The sequence below is a fragment of the Natrix helvetica genome, assembly GCF_964273705.1.
Source record: "Natrix helvetica genome assembly, chromosome: 6".
NCBI lineage: Eukaryota > Metazoa > Chordata > Lepidosauria > Squamata > Natricidae > Natrix > Natrix helvetica.
The window spans coordinates 53865424-53887070 of NC_138553.1; the positions used below are offsets into that span (position 1 = coordinate 53865424).

The window sequence follows — 21647 nt, forward strand, 5'->3', positions numbered from 1 at the left end:
TGCTGTCAACTTGGCCACAGAGCATCAGAGTGCTTGGCTCCAGCCCCAATGCCACAAATGTGCACACCAACCGCCACGGTGGTAAAGAGAAGGCCCCAGATGCCAGCAGAAAAGAGTCATCTGGGCCAACAACCTCTGGAAGAAGATCCCCAACCTAAGGTGATGAAAAGTCCTACCAAGGGGGAGACCTTGGAGGAGGAAAATGCTGAAGATGACCCAATGGTGAGTGCACCCATTCACCTCTTCGCCTTCCAAGTCAACCTCCAAGTACCTGAGATGTGGATGGAAGGGGAAGTTGAAGCAGTTGTGGACACCGGTTGCACTCGATGCTTAATCAGCATGTCAATTGTCAAGCAACTAGGCATATGCACAAGACCTCTATCCTGTACCATTCGGGTTGAGCAGGTAGATGGAACGCTAATTGGAGGGGCCCCAGCACGCTAACAACTGAACTGGTGAAGTTACAAGTGGGCTGCCACTATGAGCGTCTCAGATTCATTGTGGCTCCAGAGATGCTGGAAAAAATAATCTTGGGGCTTGCATGGCTTGACAAGTGGAAGCCTACAATAAAGTGGGAAGATGGTGGTAGGAAATTGATGATTGTGGTTGAGGCACTACCACTGGTGGAGGAAAAGGGCCAGCCAGGGATTATTGAATCCAAGAGCCCAGAACCTGCAGCACCTGCAGCAGAAACAAAAACCCCAGGGGTCCAACAAGTACCAAAAAACTTGTTGGGGGATGCTTTGTCGAGAAAACCGCAGTATGACAGTAATGGAAGCCAGGAGAAGCTGATGACAGCTATGAAATTGGTGCTCCCAACAGACCAGTGTCTCAACAATAACCAGGATATCCTAACGATGGAAAATGGATTAACCTGGAAAGGGTCCAAACTGTACGTCCCCACAGGGTTGAGACTGGAAGTTCTACAGCGAAGCCATGAGGCGGAACTAGGAGGCCACTTTGTATTCCTAAAAACGCTCCACCTCACCAGGCATCAATTTTGGTGGCCAAATATGGAATCGGAGATGAAAGATTATGTAAAAAGCTGTGCTATTTGTGCAATGATGAAACCACTGCTGGAGAAGTCCCCGGGACAACTACGAGTGGCCAGCCCTAACCAAACATTGGAAGAGGTCGCAATGAACTTCATCGTGGAACTCCCAGATAGCAGTGGGAACAGAGTAATCTGGACAGTTATTGATTTGGATTCCAAGCAGGCGCACTTCCTCACTTGCTCAGGGTTGCCGTCCGCAAAGAAATTAGCGAAAACGTTTGTGAAACACATTTATAACCTGCATGTACCTCTTGGAGTACCCAAGAGGATCATTTCAGACTGCGGGGTCCAATTCACAGCCATGTTCTGGAGAGAGGTCCTGAGATTCATTGGGTCCACACAAGAACTGAGCTCAGAGGTTCAGCCAAGCATGAACTACGCAGCAGAGAGAGCCAATGCGGTGGTGGAACAATACATCTGGTATTATGTGGACTATCAGCAAGACAACTGGTCGGACTTGCTACCCATTGCTGAAATGGCGTACAACGATGCAGTCCACAGCAGCACGGGATTAATGGTTTTCCAGATTACCAGTGGCATGGAATTTGTTGCCATGCCTGAGCTGCCTAGAGAACCTCCCTCCTCCATGTCTTTGAATGAATGGATGGACATGCTAAAGAAAGGATGGGAGAATACGAAGAAGGCTCTAGCAGTTGCAGCAGAAGCCTACAAGAAGCAAGCTGATCAACATCGCTCGCTCCAAAACCCCTTCTGTGTGGGGGACAAAGTTTTTGTATCTACCAAATACATGAGATTAAGAATGCCTAGCAAGGAATTTGGTCCAAAATTTCTAGATCCATTCCCAATAGTGAAGATAGTTAACCCAATTACAGTTCAACTCAGTCTACCCAGAAGTCTAGGGAAAATTGACCCAGAATTTCATTGGAGCTTGTTGAAACCAGTAATTGGGTCCAGCATAAAAGCATCCACCCAAGGTCATTCTCCTCCTGTAGTGATAGAAGGGGAAACACAATCTGAGGTGGAATAAATCGTAGACTCCAGGCTGAATAGGGGTCGCTTACAGTATTTAATGCATTGGAGGGGTTGCCTTTGTCTGAAGCTACTTGGGTGAACAGTGGGAACCTAAAAGTGGAGACGTTAGTAAAACAATTCCATGAGAAGTTTCTCGATAAGCCAAAAGATCCCCTAGGAGGGGGGAGAGGTGGTTAATTTTGTTATGTTAACTTTTATGTTATTCTCTTTTCAGGAAACATTTTTCTTTTGAGGAGAGGCCGCCTGTCAGGCCTGCAATTATATTCCTTTTTAGGATCTTTGGCCTGCCACACTCTCTGTTATTTCATTATGCTGTTTCATTAGTGTAGTAATTGGGAGGGGGAATAGAAAGGAGTAGAATTGTGGAATGTGTTGTTGTCATTCCTTTCTAGAAGCCCAAGATCATCTTTTGTCTCCGCACCTCTGCATCTGACCGGAACTAGATGGGTGGAAATGCCAGCATGGGCAAAGAAGATTGGACCAATGTGATGGATTTGTGGGTGTGGGTATAAGATCATGAACTTTCAACTGGGTGGAATCCCAGGAAGCTTTAGATTTGGGATTCCACAGCTGTGCCAACATGTCTGTCTTATTAAATTGGAACTTTAAGGATAGTTCTGCCTTGGATTCTCATTTGATTCTGCATGATATTTGGAATGCTGACAATTCTAATGAATTGATTTGGGGAGGAAAAAGGGGGGATTATAGAACCCTATAGCATTTTTTATATAATATTGTTTATCTAAAATAATAGGATACATGACCAAGTATAGTTAGACTAAAATTGGTATGGTTGATAATATTTAGAATTGTGTGAATAGACAGTTAATTTTTGAGTATAAGTGCATAGTCCATAAATTGATAAACATTAATGGATATAGATTGGGAGAAATATTCATAAAGGAACAGAACTAGGGAGAATTTGTTTAAGATTTTGAAAATGATGAGTATGATGACAATTACAGAGACTGGGGAAAAAGCAATACCAATGACAGCATCCCCTTCAGAACAGAGATTGATAGGAGATATGATGGGTGGTGAGAAATCAGGATCTACATTGAGTCTAGAGAATATGCAGTTGACTCTAAGTATGATCCAAGAGATGATGTTGAAAACACAGGAGTCAATCATGAAGAACCACAAGGAAATAAAGAGCAATATGGGGGAAGTAAATGAAGATATACATAAACTAGATAACAGAAGATAAAGATAGTTGAAGTTAGAATGGAACAAACTGAAAAGAAACTGGAGGCAATGGAGGAAAGACTGATGGCTGGGAGCAGAGACCTGGAAGAGGCAATAATACATCGTGAATTGGAGAAATCAACATTTTACCTGAGATTTCAGAATATAACAGAAAATAAAGACTTGTCAAACCTCATGACAGAATTTCTAGCTGACACAGTGCAGAAGAATAAACAAGAAGTGCAACATGACATAGATGAAGTTTATAGGGTCCATACTAACTATGCACGATGACACAAACTACCACGGGAAGTACATGTGAGGTTTGCAAAAAAAAAAAAAATGACCAGGGATGAAATTTACAGGAAGACTAGGGACAGCCCATTGACCTATAAAGAGAAAGAAATCCTAATCCTGAAGCAGGTACATAGAAGAATAAGAGAACAAAGAAGGAATTATCATTTTCTATCCTCACAATTAGTCAAGTATAAGATAATGTTCCATTGGCTGATTCCCAAAGGCATGTTGGTATCCTGGCAAGATAAGAAAATTAGAATTGATACATTAGATAAAGCTCAAGAGTTCTATGAACATTATTTAGCTACAGAAGAAGAACAGGAAAGTAGAGAGGAGTTGGAAAGTAAAAGCCAGGAAGAACAACAAATAGAAGAGAAAGAACTGGACCAAGATGAAAGAGAAAGGGTAGAATGAAATCAGCAGGAAAGAGAGGGTGCGAGAATGAGGGCGCAACGGGAGATAAGACCAAAGAGATGAGTGAAGACTACCAACAAATAATATGGAATATGAAATTGAAATTCCCCGGCTAAAAGGAAACAAACACTCTCTAAACTTCAAAAACAGAACATGGAGATTACCTGTCTACAAGAGGTTCATATTAGAAAACAAGATGCTGGCATCCTTGAATCTCCAAAAATAGAGAAATTATATTTGGCTTTAGCACAGACAAAGAAGAGGGGTATAGTGGTATATATAAAAGAATGGTTAAGATTGAGACAAATTTATGCAAATGAAAAAGGTAGAATTTTATTAATTGAAATAGTAATAAGGCAAAAATGAATACTATTGGCAGTGATATATTCACCAAATATTAATCAGAAGGAATACAATCAAAATTTGCATAGAAAGATAATTGAATCAGAACTGGAAAATATATGTTTAGTGGGGGATTTCAATGTGGTAGTGGATATCAAAAAGGACTGTACAATTAGTAAAAAAAAGAAGAGGAAAATATTGCCATAAACCTTTTTTTTAAATGATACAAGAATTGAATTTAAAAGATATATGGAGATAATCAAAACTGCAGGGAAGTCAATATACTGTATTTTTCGGACTATAAAATACCCTGGAATATAAGACAGACCAAGATTTTGAAGAGGTAAATTTAAAAAAAGGTTTTTGCACTCTGCAGGCCTCCCAGACCCTCTGCACACCTCATTTTTTGTGAAAAAAAACAGGGCATGCAGAGAGTTTGAGAGGCCTGCAAAGTGCTCCTGGGGGCTGGGGGGGGCAAAAATGCGCAAAAAACCAGCCAATTTTTCACTTGTTTTTGCCCTCCCCAGCCTCCAGGAGCACTTTGCAGGCCTCCCAAACTCACTGCACGCCCAGTTTTGTGAAAAATGGGATGCTCGGGGGAGGCATTTAGGGAGGCCAAAAATGCTTATATTCAGTGTATAAGATGCACCCAGATTTTCACTGTCTTTTTTTTGGGGGGGAGTGAGTCTTATACTCCAAAAAATATGGTACCTTCTTTTCAAACCTTCATAATTCATGGTCCAGGATATATATGGTTTGGATGGATTCAGAATTGGGAAAAGATTGGAAGAGATAGAGATAATGCCAAACATATGGGCAGACCACAACCCGATAATACCGTGTTTTCCCGAAAATAAGACATGCCCTGCTAATAAGCCCAATTGGGCTTTTCAGAGCATACACCATAATAAGCCCTCCTCCAAAAATAAGCCCGCCCCAAAATATTTAAAAGCATGCGCAACTGGTCCCCACCATTAACACTGTACCACCTACCGGTACAGCTTGGGGGGCAAAAAGAGAGCTCACCATAAAAACAGGGGCAGGCGAAGCAAAGTGCTTCCACCCCACCCCATCCGCCTTTCCCTACCACACAAAAAGAGCCTGCCGCAAAAACAGCGGCAGGCTAAGCAAAGTGCTTCCACCCCCGCCCTTCCCTCCCACGCAAAAAGAGCCCGCCGCAAAAACAGCAGCAGGCAAAGCAAAGTGCTTCCACCCTCCACCCTTCCCTCCCGTTCAAAAAGAGCCTGCTGCAAAGAGTGGCAGGCAACCGCGCCCTCCCGCCTGTTCCTTCTCGTGCAAAAAAACACCACCCACCCCACCCCAAAGGTAAAGGCAGCCTGCCTGGTTCCCTTCCCCGCTGTCCCTTTAGCGAGGGGTGGCAGGTGGGGGGGTAGAAGCGAGCCGCGCCTCTTACCTTTCCAGGTCCGTTGCATTCCTCGCCCTTTTTAAAAAAAATTATTATTTTTTATTTTCAAAACAAACACAACACATAAAATCTTCCTTTTTTGCATACTGTAGAAAGTGTATCAGTTGGTTACAAAAAGTTTTCATGCATCTCGTCTAGTCTTCACGCATAATTCATATTAACTCAATTCTTTTAACTCAAATATTTATACATATTACCATCATCATACCTCCATTTTCATTTGACTATAATTGTTTAAACGTCCCTCATCATAAAATATACCAAAATTTAATACATAACCACATACTAGCATTTCATTTACTATTTCTAAAATCCTCCAATAACACTGAATCTTTATATCTTATTCTAGCTAAACATCCATAATATTCAATAAGAAAATTTTCTAATCCTTCTTTCCAAAACATTATTTGCAATTTACATTCAATTTCCTTATGTTGTACCCATGCCTATATATACCTTGTTATCATTATCCCTCCTTTATTTATCTATACCTCACCCTTTTGTCCAGTGAATCCCCATGTAAAAAAAACCCTAATGAGTTCAACTTGCGAAGATTTTTTTACAAGGGGCTTCACTGGATGAAAGGGCGATGAATGCGACGGACCTGGATAGGTAAGAGGCGTGCTTCATGGCCCAACACTGCCCACCTCGCCCCAATAGTAAAGGAAGCCTGCCTGGTTCCCTTCCCCATTGTCCCTTTAGCGAGGGGTGGCAGATGGGGGGGGGAGAGAAACGCGCATCCTAGCACTACCAGAGATTGACAGCTCTGCTGCGTTCCTCACCCTTTCGTCCATTGAAGCCCCTTGTAAAAAATACCTCGCGAGTTGAACTCATGAGGTTTTTTTAACAAGGGGATTCACTGGACGAAAGGGCAAGGAAGCAATGGACCTGGAAAGGAAAGAGGCATGCCTCGCTTCTCCCACCACCACCTGCCACCCCTTGCTAAAGGGACGGCAGGGAAGGGAACCAGGCAGGCTGCCTGTGAAGTTCCCAGAAGACGACCTAATTAATTTACGAGCCTCGAGACAAAGTTCAAAAGAAATCCAATCATTTATTAGGATCGACATTCTAACGTGAACTCCTATGGAGCCAAAATTGCTTTCGCTTAATTGCGTTTGAACTTTACCCATGTATCCCCTCCCTTCTGTCCTGCATCATAACTCATATTCTCCAACTAGGATGTAGACATGAGATCTGACTCAGGCCGAAGGCATGCATGGAATTTTCCCCCTCCCCGCATGCCAGCCTGATAATAGACATGGCAACGCTTTAGAAGTTGACATCCAGCTCCCCTCACTTCCCGAAAGCGAGCTGTGTGACACAAAGACAATTTGAGTACAGGTATATAACTTAGGGATGTGAACTGGACCCCTCTGTCTTAGATAATTCTTCAAGGTACTCCATGCAGTCAGTAGATATGCTTCATGAACAGTTTAGCCAGCTTGTGAGCCGAGGGTAGTCCTCTACAGGGTATGAAGTGTGCCGATTAGGAGAACAGATCTATTACAGTCCAAATCACTGTGTTTCCCCCACTTTTTGGAAACTCTACTATAAAGTCCATTGCAATCTCCTCCCACGGCCTCGTTGGCTCTGCTACTGTTTGCAGCAGTCTGGGGTTTTTTCCTGGTCGTCTCTTCATTGTGATGCAGATGGTGCAACTTTTCACGTAACTTTCCACATCTTTCTTTATACCAGGCCACCAGAATTGCCTCCGGGCTAAGTGTAAAGTCTTTAGGAACCTAAAGTTGCCTGCCGGTTTGGTGTCATGACTCCTCTGGAGAACCAGGGTACGTAGGGATTCTGGGACATAGAGTTTCGTCCCTTTCCATGCAGGGTCATCTCTTTTCGTCAAGATCTGTTGGTTGTCTTGGAATCAGGGGTCTACTAACAGTTAAGTTTTGAGTCTCGCGGGTAGCTCACTTGCGGGTTGGTCTTGCCGGTCACAGCGTTGCCACCTAGTGGTTGCTTGGGCAGCTGCTTGAGTAGAGGGAATGATGGCGTCCACTACATGCTCCCGTTTGCATTTGTACTGAGGCATGCGGGAGAGGGCGTCAGCTAGAAAGTTCCTCCTGCCTGGAATGTGATTTAAGACAAAATCAAAACAGTTGAAGTATTGAGCCCATCGGACTTGTTTGGGTGATAGTTTCCGTGGGGTCCTAGGCACCTCCAGATTTTTGTGGTCGGTCCAGACTTTGAACGGTTTCTGGCTCCCTTCCAACAGGTGTCTCCAGGTTAGCAGTGCCCATCTCACTGCGAAAGCCTCCTTTTCCCATGAGGTGCATCATCTCTCTGTGTCTGTGAGCTTGCAGGAGGTGTAGGCACAGGGTTGAAGTAGCACCGCTCCCATTGCCACATCGCTGGCGTCTGCCTGGATCATGAAAGGTTGCTCGGGGTCACGATGCTTCAGTACTGGCTCCTTTGCAAACATTTGTTTTAGTGTCTCGAACGCCTCTTGGCAGGTTAGGTCCCATGGTAGGGGTTGTCCTGGATGAGGTTTTGTTCCTGGGCTCGCTGTCTTCAGGAGGTCTGTCAGGGGTTTGGCAATCTTTGCAAAGGAGGGGATGAATTGCCTGTAGAAGTTCGTGAACCCTAGGAAGCTTTGTAGCTGTCTGCAGGTGCGAGGGGGATGCCAGCTTAGTACGGCTTGCACTTTCGCTAGGTCCATCTCTATTCCCTCATATGACACTCGGTAATCCAGGTAGTCTAACCGTGCATGGTGGAATTCACATTTTGATACCTTGATGTACAGGTTGGCTGCCAGACGTTTCTCCAGTACTTGGCGGACCAGAAGTACGTGGTCATCCATGGCCTCCATGTAGATAAGGATGTCATCTAGGTAGACAAGGACCCCCTTGTAGAGGTCCTCATGCAGCACCTCATTTGTTAACTGCATAAATACCGCTGGGGCCGCCTGCAGCCCGAAAGTCATCACTTTGAATTGAAAGCTCCATAGGGGGCAGTTGAACGCTGTTTTCCACTCATCTCCCTCTCTGATACGTACTCGGTAGTATGCTTCTCTGAGGTCTAGTTTGGTGAAGACTTTTCCCTTGGTCAGATGAGACAGCATGTCCTTCATGAGGGGGAGCGGGTATAGGTTTTGTACACCCCCCCCATTTATCCTTCGAAAGTCCACACACAATCTCATGGTTCCATCTTTTTGTTCTCTAAAGAGGACTGGTGCCGCGACCCGTGGCTTGGCTGGCTCAATGAACCCCCTTGCTAGGTTTTTGTCTATGTATTTGCGCATCTTTTGCATTTCCTGGGGCGTCATGGCGTACAGTTTGGGCTGGGTAGTTTTGCTCCGGGGATGATTTCGATGGCAAAGTCTATCTCCCGGTGGGGAGGCAGACCATCGCACTCGGCTTCACTGAATACTTCTGCGAGGTCCTGATATTCTATTGGAATCAGTTTGGCCTCTGGGGTTTTGTCGGATGTGGTTGCCAGTGGTTCTCTTGGGCTCTCTTGGGGGGTTTCCAGCGTGGGTGGTGCTTCTGCTTGCTGGTGTGGTAGGCCCTTGATATCCTAAGTCTGCAGGTACCCCCTTGCCACCAGATAGCTGGTCCCCACTTGTCTAGATAGGAAAGTCCCAGTATGAGTGTGTCTGTCATTTTGGGGGCTATTATGAATCGAATTACTTCCCAGTGATCTGCTAGCTCTAGCCTCACTGGTCGGTCAGGTGGGTGGCATAGGCTCCTTGCATTAGGGACCCGTCGACCTGCTCGAACCGGATTGGGTGGGCTAGTCTTTTTGCTCTGATCCACACTTTCAGGACTGTGGTTAGGTTGATCAAGCACCTTGTGCAGCCTGAGTCTAATGGGCTTGAAAATCCCCCTGATTTCCTGTTTTGGGGGCTGTGAGGTGTATTGGAAAAAGGAAAGGGTGAATTGACTCACTCACCGTTGGATCATTTTCTCCCTCGTCCTCGCTGTCATATGATTCAGGCGACTGGTTGTCGTTGCCTGGGATTCCATCACTTTCGCCTGAGGGGGAAGGGGCCTTTGCAGATTGGAGGGCTTTCTTGGATGTGTTGGTGGTCCATTTGGGTCCTTGTTCTGGTTGTGCCCTGGGCGGTGGGTCTGGCCTTGTTTTGGGGGCTGGGGGTGGACATGCAGCTGCCATGTGGCCCATCCCCCCGCATCTGTAGCATTTCAGCAGACTTTGAATGAGGGCTGGTCTCAGAGCCTGCTGTGGTGCTGTGGTTCCCTGCCGGCTGGGTGGTTTCAGGTCAGGTTGACCTCTCTCTTGTATGTCCGGTTGCTTTTTCATGTCACCGGTGCACAGCCCGCTGTTGACTTTTGTTGCTACTCAGAATCACTCAGAGAGTTGATTTGGGATGTCTTAGTATGCAGTTACTTGGGCAATTTGCTTGTCCTGGCTTGTTCTGAAAAAATGCACCAGCAGCCACTCTGGTAAAGGGGGTAGCCTTCCTATAACCCTCCTAAATTCACGGATGTACTCTTTGATGGGGCTGTCACTGCATTACTTGTTTGCTAGCCAAGCTGAAGATTTACTGCGCAGGTCATAGGTCTTATCAGCAAGTGATTTACTGCGCATGCTTCTTAACACGTTTCTTAATACATCACACATTCCAGACACTTCTGATCTTCTGTTCGTCTGCCAAGAAGGTGGGCGACAATTGCTCTTGCCAAAATGTAACAATTAGATAGATTTGTTTTATTTTATTTTTATATTAAAGTTTGTATTAATTAGAACATGTTCTCGGTTTTATTTCTTATCTAGAGATATGCTAACAAGGAGGGCTGGCGATCCACACCTCGATCGAGGGGGAAGGGAAACTTTCCATTCATTCTTATATTTGGCAGCAGACGATGGTTTCTTAATAAACAGCCTTTTTCCTTGTTAAGCTATCTCTAAAAGAGATAGAAAGCAGCTAGCCTAATTAGGAAAGGAATTATTTATAGCTACTAAGGTACGCTTAAAATCAACTTCCTAACCATGCCGAAGAAGAAGAAGAAAAAAAGGAAAAGATGAAGCACGTTCCCTCTGACACAGAATTGGAGGATTTCTCAAGCTGGCTTCCAAATCTCCGAATTTCTTCAACAGCCGGGCCGAAAGGAGAATCTGCCATGGGAGGAACATCTCACACAGGAGATAAAGATGCTTTCAAGAATGGAACAAACAGACTGAGGTCAGTCAATCTTCCTTCTGATTATGCATGCTCCCAAATATCTCCAAGAGATTATGAAATGCTCCGGGCTAAACCAAAGCGTTCCTTGCCAGAGCAAATTCACCTCAAATATCTCTTAAAGATTATGAAACAATTGATCAGTGGCCAAAACCCTCACTGGCAGAAGAATTCCACCCCCACAGAGAAAGTGAAACTTATGAATTCTTCCCAGGCCCTGGGGAAGATATGAAAAACTATCGTGACCAGATAGACCTTTTTGAAAAACAGCTTTCTCAAGCTAGAAAACACTATGATAGATTAGAGACAAGTAGGAGGGGTTTCCCCATTTCCAAAATGTCTGAGGATGCCATCTTGCCTTCTTCTCCACAACCTAAGAAACACACCTTGGTGGATAAAGTGTCAAGTAAATCAGAACAGAGAGATATGTACATGTCACAGAGGCCACGTGATCTCCTTTGTTCTTCAGATTTTGCCACGCACACAGATCTGTTACAGCTGAAAAGTGATGCTGCACTGCCATCTCATGGCGGAAGTAATTTATTACAGCAGCAGTTAAAGGAATTGCAACAGTCTTGGCTGAATTTACCTGTAGCCTGTCCAGATGTCCAAGCAACAATGCAAATGCCTCCAAAGGTTAAATCTTCAACTCCCCCTGGTGGCGTTGGATTTTCCCTAGATGGAACAAGGCAAAACTTAATGCAGCAAAGGCAAATGCCAGCTCCAGTTCCAGCTGTAACAATACAAAGACCAACGGTCCAATTACAGCCTCCTCTGGTTCAACAACCAGCTTTTCAACCTGCACAGCAAGTTGTTCAAATGCATATCCCTCAACAGGCATTTTCTGTCACTCCTTTGACTGGTGAGTCAAAATTAAAGATGTCAGGACAGAATTATAAAGCCTGGGCCAGTGAGATTGCACTTTTGCTTCGCAGAGAAGGTACCCATTGTATGGTGTTTAATCCTCCTGCCCAATCATGGACTCCTGCAATAAGAGACCTAGAGACTAAGGCTTGCACAACATTGTTGATGTCCATGGATACTGAATTGCAGGTTACCTTTCCACCTGATGCAACAGCCCAACAAATTTGGGCTATTTTGGAAGATTGCCATTTCAATTGAATCTTCATGTTGTCAGACCTGTAGTTATGTTTCTTTTTAGGATCTTTGACCTGCCACACTTTCTTATAATTTTCTATGTGTTTCATTAGTGTAGTAGTTGGGAGGGGGGAATAGAAAGGAGTAGGATTGTGGAATGTATTGTTGACATTCTTTTATAGAAGCCAAGGTCATCTTTTGTCTCCGCACCTCGACACCTGACGGGAAGCAGAGGGGTGCAGATGCTAGCATGGAAGATGATGATTGGAACATGTGATGGATTTGTGGGTGTGGGGATAAGATCATGAACTTTCAACTAGGTGGAATCCCAGGAAGAACATTAGAGTTGGAATTCCATAGACATGCTAACTTGCCTGTACAAATAAATTGGACCTTTAAAGATAACTTTGCTTTGGACAATGATTTAATTCTGCATGGTATTTAGAACGCCTGACACATGTTTGCTCAAGTCTCAGTTCCATGGTTCGAAGTTGAAACCTGGTGAACAAATTGGTGGACATTTGACCAAACTGAAAGGAATAAGAAGTGAATTGAGAGAAAGAGGCCGTGTTATTGATGATATCCAAATGATCAGCATCATCATTAACTCATTGAATTATGAATGGAAAGATGCCATTGCAAAGATTAACCATGTGCCTATTGCTCAATGCACTGTTAATCATGTATGCAGACTTTTAATTGAGGAGGAAGCTATCAAATTACCTACACCACATCTGCAACAATCACCAACATCAAAAGCTCAAGCTAGACGTCCCTTCCGAGAAAGAGGCTATGCTCCAAGGATTCCAAGATGCTACATCTGCAACCGTATGGGACATGACATCCAGGATTGTCCCCAACAAGTTCCAGCTCCCGTCACATACCAGCCCAGAGGAACAGACTCCAGAGGCAGGGGTAGAGGCGGAAGACAAGGTCGTCGTGGTCCAAGGCGTGATCCACAAGCTCCACTCACAACATTGGCCATAACCAACGTTCCACAACCTGATCCAAAGTACGACAGACATCTTTTGTGGACTTTAGATAGTGGAACAGCTTTACACGTTACCTGCAGAAAGGAACTTTTCACAGAGATGGGCGAGCCTGAGCCCGAATATCAAGAATTGTATTCCTTTTCAAACCACACTTGTAAGGTCATGGGAAAAGGACCTGTTTACATTGAAGAGCTCGATACATTCATCCCTGATGTTTATTACATACCTTCAGCAACTAGTAATTTGCTTAGTCAAAGTCACTTGTCTAGAGAGTTAAAGTTCCAGGTTCACCACGTCGAGAAAGCAAGTTACATAGTTAAAGATGGAGATATTGTTGCTGAAACCATGCTGATTGGTGGTGTTTATTACTTAAAGCCAAAAGCACAGGCAAGTATGCAAACTCCAAAAAGGGACAGCACGGGCCCAGAGAGAGTTGGTTCGGAGAGAGAACCCGTTGCTACTCCAAAGGCTCCTAAAGCCAACAAACAAAAAATAAGGAAGCAGGTTGCTCAGAGCAAGCCTGAGGTTCCTCATGAAACTGTTAATGTTTAAAATTCACTAACTGGTAAACCTTTGCATTCCAGGTGTATCCACAAGTGGCATAGAAGATTGGGGCACGCCAGTTTCTGTGTTCTTAGAAAAATGCCGGAGTTCGCAAAAGGTTTGGATCTAAAGGGGTGTAAGGTGTTTTTGGATTGTGCAGTTTGCAGGAAAGCAAAATCCAAAGTAGCTGCCATTCCCAAACACGCTACACGCCTGTCAATTTGCATTTTTGATTTGGTAAACACTGGCATAGTGGGTCCTTTCCCACCAACAATTGGTGGTAGAAAGTATTTTCTAACAATTGTAGATAATCATTCTAGATATGGATTTGTATATCCTATGAGAGAGAAATCTGAGACCTTTCAGATCTTTAAAGACTTTGCAGCTTTTGTTTCTATACAATACCAAGTTCGCATCGCCGGAATACAGAGTGACCATGGTGCAGAATTCATGTCTCAGCGTTTCCAGGTCTGGATGCGTAAGAATGGAATTCTTCATCAAACATCCGCTCCATATACACCGGCTCATAACCGAGTTGTAGAAAGAAGACAAGGGGTTCTACAAACCATGCTGCGTTGTCTTCTAGAAGATGCCAATCTCGGTAGCATATACTGGGGTGAAGCAATCAAATATGCAAATCACATTGTCAACCGTACTTGGAGCAGTGTAATAAATCAAACTCTTTCTACATGATGTATGGCTACCGGCCTGATCTCAAGAACCTCCACATTTTTGGTTCATACGCTATGGTGAACATTCCCTTAGCTCAAAGAAGAAAGGGAGGTCCAGTAGCAAAGAGACTGAGATTTATGGGTATTGATGATAATTCAAAATGGAGCAAATTTATTGATCCTAAACATGTAATTGTCATTTCACAATCTGCTAATTTTGAGGAAGATATTGACTGGTCCAGGATTCATTCCAATGATCCTGGAGTTTATTTTCCTAGAGATGGTGTTGAAGATGCCACGCAGCCTGATGACGATTTACAGGCAGATATTCCTTCTACCAGTTCTTCACAACCTGATGTTCAGTCTTTGCAAGCCACACATGCTGATGCTAGCAATGAACGTGAGGACGAGGATGAAGAAGAAGAAGAAGAAGAAGAATGGACTGTTGTCCCGAGACATCCCAAGAGGGTCACAAAAGGAATCCTTCCACAACGATATTCATGGCAACTGAAAAAACACCTTTGCCTTTGATTTCCACGTTACTCTTCCTCCTCATACATTCACACAAATCAAACAGCTTCCTAATTCGGAGCAAGACTAATGGTATGATGCAATGCAGGATGAAATGGACAGTTTAAAGAAACTTAATGTATTCACACTTGCAAAACCTCCAGCAAACAAGAAAGTCATTGGCACTCGATGGGTCTACAAAATCAAGAAGAAACCGAATTGTGAGTCTTTATACAAACCCGACTTGTAGCCCAGGGTTTCGCTCAGCGTTATCCTGAGGACTACACAAACACTTACTCACCAACAGTTAGAACTGAAAGTGTAAAAATTGCTTTAACCACTGCAACTATTCTTGGTTTAGAAGTTTTCCAATTTGATGTGGACACAGCTTATCTACATGCAGACCTAGATGAAGAGATCTACGTGAGAAGCCCTCCAGGATTCCGAAAGCAAGAAGGGGATACCTGGTTCCTGAACAAAAGTCTTTATGGTCTGAAACAGTCAGGTTTAATGTGGTATTTATGTCTTACTGACAAACTAAATTCAATGGGCTTTATTAAGTCCGAAACTGATGAATGCTTGTTCACAAAAAGATCTAACAATGCATATGAGATTATTCTTGTTTATGTTGATGATATTGTTTATATTGGTTCAAATAAGAAAATGAGTGAGATTTTTGCAAAAAGTTTGCAGAGATACTTCACATTGAAATCTTTAGGTCACATTAGCACTTATTTAGGTGTTCAGATTGAAAAAACACAGAAGGAGTTTAGACTTTCACAAGAGGAGAAAATTGACCACATTTTGCATCATTGCAACATGAAAGATGCTAACACAGCAAAGACACCCATGCAAACAGATTTTCACAACTTAACACATGAACCAAGTCCTGAGTTCGAGGACCAAACACTTTATCATTCAGTCATTGGGTCACTGTTATACATTAGTAGTTGGACCAGACCCGACATTGCACTTAGTGTTAATCTCTTATCACGACACATAGGTAAGGCAACACAATTTCATTGGACATGCATTAAGAAGTTATTGAAATACCTAAAACACACTAAACACATGAAGTTATTGCTAGAACCAACACACACTGATTATGCAGAATTATGTTGTTATGCTGATTCTGATTGGGCAAGTGATAAGAAATCACGCAAAAGTACTTCAGGTTACATGATGTTCCTGAATGGATGTCCTGTTTACTGGCAAGTGAGAAAACAGTTTTGTTTCATGTTCATCTACTGAAGCTGAATATGCTTGTGTTTCAGATGCTTGTAATTCTCTATCGTGGTTTGATGCTTTGATCACAGATATCTGGACACGTCCGATTCGACCAATCACCGTGATGAAAGATAATGAATCGGTGGTTTATATTTCTGAGTCACATTTCACAGGTTCTAGGTCCAGACACATTGACATTCATTATCAAAACACAAAGCAATTAGTTAAGCAAGGTTTTGTTAAATTGCAATATATTTCTACATATGATCAGATTGCTGACATGCTCAACAAACCACTTCCAGCAGCTCAACACGAGTATCTGCGAAAGAAGATGTGCCTTATTTGATGATTTGATGACATCAGCCCAACTAGCAAAAGAAGGGGTGTCACTGCCTTAATTGTTTGCTAGCCGAGCTGAAGATTTACTGCGCAGGTCATAGGTCTTATCAGCAAGTGATTTACTGTGCATGCTTCTTAACACGTTTCTTAATACATCACACATTCCAGACACTTCTGATCTTCTGTTCGTCTGCCAAGATGGTGGGCGACAATTGCTCTTGCCAAAATGTAACAATTAGATCGATTTGTTTTATTTTATTTTGTTATTAAAGTTTGTTTTAATTAGAACATGTTCTCGGTTTTATTTCTTATCTGGAGATATGCTAACAAGGAAGGGTGGCGATCCACATCTCGATCGAGGGGGAAGGGAAACTTTCCATTCCTTCTCAGGGATGGCCCCTCTGCTTTAGGTTGCTGAGTTCCTCTTCTGCATATGGGTCCTCCTCCCCCACCTCCTCAAATCTGGCCTCTAGCAGTTGCAGGAAGTCATCTATGTCTTGCAGTTGGGGGGGGGGCTCTCCTCTTGTGGAGGGCTGCTAGCCATTCCCTTGCTGTTCCCTCTAGACCCTCTGCGATGGCATTCACCATGGCTCTGGGGGATGGGTAGAGGCGCCCATAGCGTTCTAGGTGGATATCAGCTGAATCAAGGAATAGGGCTAGCTGGTCTGAATCTCCGTCAAACTTTCCCCTGAATTGGGTTGGGTCATTCAGCCCTAATCCCCCAGCCTCCTGTCGGCCTTGGTATGCTTGCACCTGATATGGCTGGTCATCTTCTTCACCCCTAGTTCAGATAGAGGGAGGGGGTTGCCTGCTCTTGGCAGCCTGCCTGCTGCGTGGGAGAGGCACTGGTTGCTGTTTTGGGCTCCTTCTCCTTCTATCAGGAGGGGGGCTGCGCTCCAGTCTGCATCTCCTCTCTTCAACAGGATCAGATGTCCATCCCCTCTCTTTTGGGCGGCATGATGGTCCCTCATCATGAAGGGTGGCTTGGTAAAAATCCTCCCTCTGTTGCTCTTTTGCACTCCCTTGGGATTCCCTCTGGGGCTTTGGGAGCCTGACTTGTTTCCAGTCCCAACTCCAGTCCACCCTTGCCAGCTTGCTTGAGACCCTTCCCTGTATCTGGAGACTAGGGCAAGGGAATTTCCACCAGTACTTATCTTCTCTTGCTTCTGCTTCTTAGAAGAGCACCACTGCTTGGCATTGCCACATACCTCCAGCTGCAATCAATCTCTTGTTGCCTGATTTTCCCTCCAAGCAGCCCAAACATTAGGGGAGTGCTTGGAGAGCCTGGGCTTCAGGAAACCCAGAATTTTTTTTTAAAGTCAGTTTTGGCTCTCTGTGAAGTTCCCAGAAGACGACCTAATTAATTTACGAGCCTCGAGACAAAGTTCAAAAGAAATCCAACCATTTATTAGGATCGACATTCTGGCGTGAACTCCTGTGGAGCCAAAACTGCTTTCACTTAATTGTGAAATTTTACCCCTGTATCCCCTCCCTTCTGTCCTGCGTCATAACTCATATTCTCCAACTAGGCTGTAGACATGAGATCCAACTCCGGCCGAAGGCATGCATGGAATCCTCCCCCCCTCATGCCAGCCTGATAATAGTCATAGAACAGTTTAGAAGTTGACACTGCCTTTACCATTGAGACGAGGTGGGCAGTGTTGGGCCGCGAGGCGCGCCTCTTACCTTTCCAGGTCCGTTGCATTCCTCACCCTTTTGCCCATTGAAGCCCCTTGTAAAGGGTGAGGAACACAACAGACCTGGAAAGGTAAGAGGCACACCTCGCTTATCCCCCCCACCTGCCACCCCTCTCTAAAGGGATGGTGGGGAAGGGAACCAGGCAGGCTGCCTTTACCATTTGGGCGAGGTGGGCAGCGTTGGGCCACGAGGCACGCCTCTTACCTTTCCAGGTCCATCGCGTTCCTTGGCATTGTGTCCAGGGAAGCCCCTGGTAAAAAAAAACCTTCTCGCGACTTCAAGAAGTTCGATTGAACTCGCGAGAAGGTTTTTTTTTTACCAGTGGCTTCCCTGAATACAATGGCAAGGAATGCGACAGAGCTGGAAAGGTAAAAGGTGCGCCTCGCTTTTCACCTGCCCCGGAAAATAATAATCCTTCACCCTATAATAAGCCCAAGGCCATATTTTGTGGAGCAAAAGAAAATAAGAACCTGTCTTATTTTCAGGAAAACATGGTAGTAAAATGGAAGGGAAGAACAAAAAGGAGAGGGAGATGGACCATGAATCAGAAGGTTTTAAAAGAAAAAATATGTGTCCAATGGATAGAAAAAGAATTAAAATTCTTCCTGAAGGAGAATATGAATGAATATACAACATTACAAAACTTATGGGACACAACTAAAGCTTATATTAGAGGTCTAACTATAGCCTATGTGGCCAAACAAAATAAGGAAAAAGTGAAACAACAAGGGAATTGCAGGGGAAACTGGAAGAATTGGAATTCAGGATGCAAAAAGAACCTCAAAATAAGATAATTAAAGAAGAAATAGATATGGTTAAACATAAAAGAAATCTAATTCTGTGAGAAAAAAAATGGCTCAAATGGGATTGAGAATTAAAAAGGAGGAATATAAGATACAAGCTTTTGCAGATGATCTGGCTTTCATAATAGAAGATCTTTTGGAGACAGGAATTAAATCACCAGAAGAAATAGAGGAATTTGGCAAGGTAGCAGGCCTTAAGATAAGTAAGGGATTCACTGTTGTGTATCTGGGGAAAAATTAGGAAAAACCACTACATGAAAATTCCAATTTGGCTATCAACAATGGAGGCAATGGTTTACACAAATGTATTAGATCTAAATAAGACCGTGACCTATTATAATTATTGAACGAGCAAGGAGAACTAAAATCTGAGCATGACTTAAAAAGCCAGAGAATAGAGATAGGATGGTGGCCCTATCTCCAAATTAAAACAAGATATATAAAAAAAGACATAGAACAGCATGGCATCTATGGAAAACAATTGTAATTGGATAAGATATTGCAAGTACAGGGGGGGAAATGATTACCAAAGCTTATAATTATTTCCTAAGATATAAGATGGAAAAAGAAAGAGTGAATGAGACAATTATCAGTTGGGCTAGAAATTTTGGGTATAGTATTGAATTAGACCATTGGGATAAATAATGGGAGAAAAATTATAAATTGATGTTAGGAGCCTATAGGGAAAATTTGTATAAAATGTTTTATCGTTGGCATTTACCCCCAGTGAGATTAGCCAAAATATTTCCCAATAGCTCATCTGAATGTTGGAGATGTGGACATAAACAAGGAACCTTCTCCCACATGTAGTGGACCTGTGCCAAAGCCAGAGAATATTGGCTTAAAATAAAGGAATGGCTAGAACAAATTATAGAACAAAAGATTGAATGGAAACCAGAACTATTTTTATTGGGCATCTAGATCTGCGATGGCGAACCTATGGCACGCGTGCCACAGGTGGCACATGGAGCCATTTGTCAGGGCACGCGAGGCGCTGCCCTATCAGCTGGCCAGCGCGCATGCACGCACTGGCCAGCGGAGTTCACCCTTTTTAAAAGCCATTTTTCGCCTTCCCCAGGCTCCAGAGGCTTTCTAGGAGCCTGGGGAGGGCGAAAACAGCCTCCCCCGCCCCCCCGGAAGCCCTCCGGAGGCGTCAGGGAAGCCTCCGGACAGACCTTGAAACCTTCAGAGCGCTCAAAACGACCTTCCGAGCAAACCGGAAGTCACTTCCAGTTTGCTCGGAGGATTGTTTTGTGCGCTCCGAAGTCTTCAGGGACTGTCCGGAGGCTTCGCTGACACCTCCGGAGGGCATCCGGGGGGGGGGGGAGACTGTTTTCGCCCTCCCCAGGCTCTTATAAAGCCTCTGGAGCCCAGGGAGGGCAAAAAAAGCATGTAAAAATGGGAGGGGGTGCCTGTAGTGCACGCATGCGCACAGGGGTTGCACATTGCATTATGGGTGAGGCACGCCCACACACGACCCCCCTGCGCTCCCCCCACTTATGGCACTCAAGCCAAAAAAGATTCGCCATCGCTGATCTAGATGATAAAAAGTTCAAAGAAGAGCATCTAAGATGATCAAAGATCTGGAGACTAAACCATGTGAAAAACGGCTTCAGATTTTGGGTTTGGCTAGTCTAAAGAAAAGAAGAATTAGTGGTGACATGATAGCAGCATTCCAGTATTTGAGGGGCTGCCACAAAGAAAAAGCACAGAGGGCAGGACAAGAAACAATGGTTGGAAACCAATTGAAGAAAGAAGCAAACTGAAATTGAGGAGAAACTTTCTAACAGTAAGGACAATTAACCAGTGGAACAGTTTGCCTTCAGAAATCATGGACGTTCCACCACTGGAGGTCTTTAAGAAGAGACTAGACAGTCATTTATCTGAAATGGTATCAGTTCTACTGCTTGATCAGGGACTGGACTAGAAGACCTCCAAGGTCCCTTCCAGCTCTATTCTATTCTAAATCCCCAGTGCAATAGGGTGCATGAGGCAAGACAAGTCTAGAGTTGACAAGGCACAATCCAAAGTCAAGGCACAGGGTCAATCAAAGGCAAGGCTGGAATCCAGGAGTTAAATTCGACCGGTTTAGACCATTCTCTTCCATCCACTCGCTCACCCCTTCTGGCTGCTTGCTGCCCCTCCCCTTCCATCCACTCATCACTCATGCCTTCTGGCCACCACCACGCCCACCCACCCCATCCTATATATGTTGCCTTTGCCATGTGGCCCAGTTAACCACCTAGCCAGTTGCCTCACGCACTCAGTTGACCAAAGGTAAGCAATGCATGCCACCAACCCACTCTTCACCTTGGGTCAGGGCCTGGGGCCCAGGAATGCACCGCTGCCACCCACCTCAACCGGGTAGGAGAATGTACCATTTCCCGGCTCCAGCCTTGCCCCAGAGCTGCTGCCCACTCGCTGCCTGCTTGCTGCCTACTTGGCCTTGCTTGCCACCCACTCACTGCCTGCTCGCCACCTGCTTGCTGCCCAGCCGCCTCAACTGAGTTGGAGAATGTGCCATTTCCCGGCTCCAGCCTTGCCCCAGAGCTGCTGCCCACTCGCTGCCTGCTTGCTGCCTACTCGTCCTTGCTTGCCACCCACTCACTGCCTGCTCGCCACCTGCTTGCTGCCCAGCCGCCTCGACTGAGTTGGAGAATGTGCCATTTCCCGGCTCCAGCCTTGCCCCAGAGCTGCTGACTGCTCACTGCCTGCTCGCTGCCCACTCGCTGCCCACTTGCCACCTGCTCACCACTCACTTGCTGCCCACCTGCCTCAACTGGGTTGGGGAATGTGCCATTCCCTGACTCTGGCCTTTTCCCAGAGATGCTGCCCACCCGCTGTCTGCTCTCCCTTCACCACGTGACATGTCCTTACCTTCCTCTCATGTCTGGCTGTCAGGGAAGGCA

At 44.7% G+C, this 21647-nt stretch overlaps 1 protein-coding gene and 1 long non-coding RNA gene across 2 annotated transcripts in view; one reads left to right on the forward strand and one right to left on the reverse strand.

The window, feature by feature from the left end:
• Window positions 1-16400, forward strand: part of LOC309394792 — a 482407-nt gene extending 466007 nt beyond the window's left edge. Inside the window, exons 2-3 of the long non-coding RNA XR_014175793.1 lie at window positions 13532-13608; window positions 15988-16400. This is a non-coding gene — a long non-coding RNA (uncharacterized lncRNA). The remainder of the gene's footprint in view (window positions 1-13531; window positions 13609-15987) is intronic.
• The window catches only part of ANO6 (anoctamin 6), a 285876-nt gene that overhangs the window by 258245 nt on the left and 5984 nt on the right, over window positions 1-21647 (reverse strand). The window lies entirely within an intron of this gene.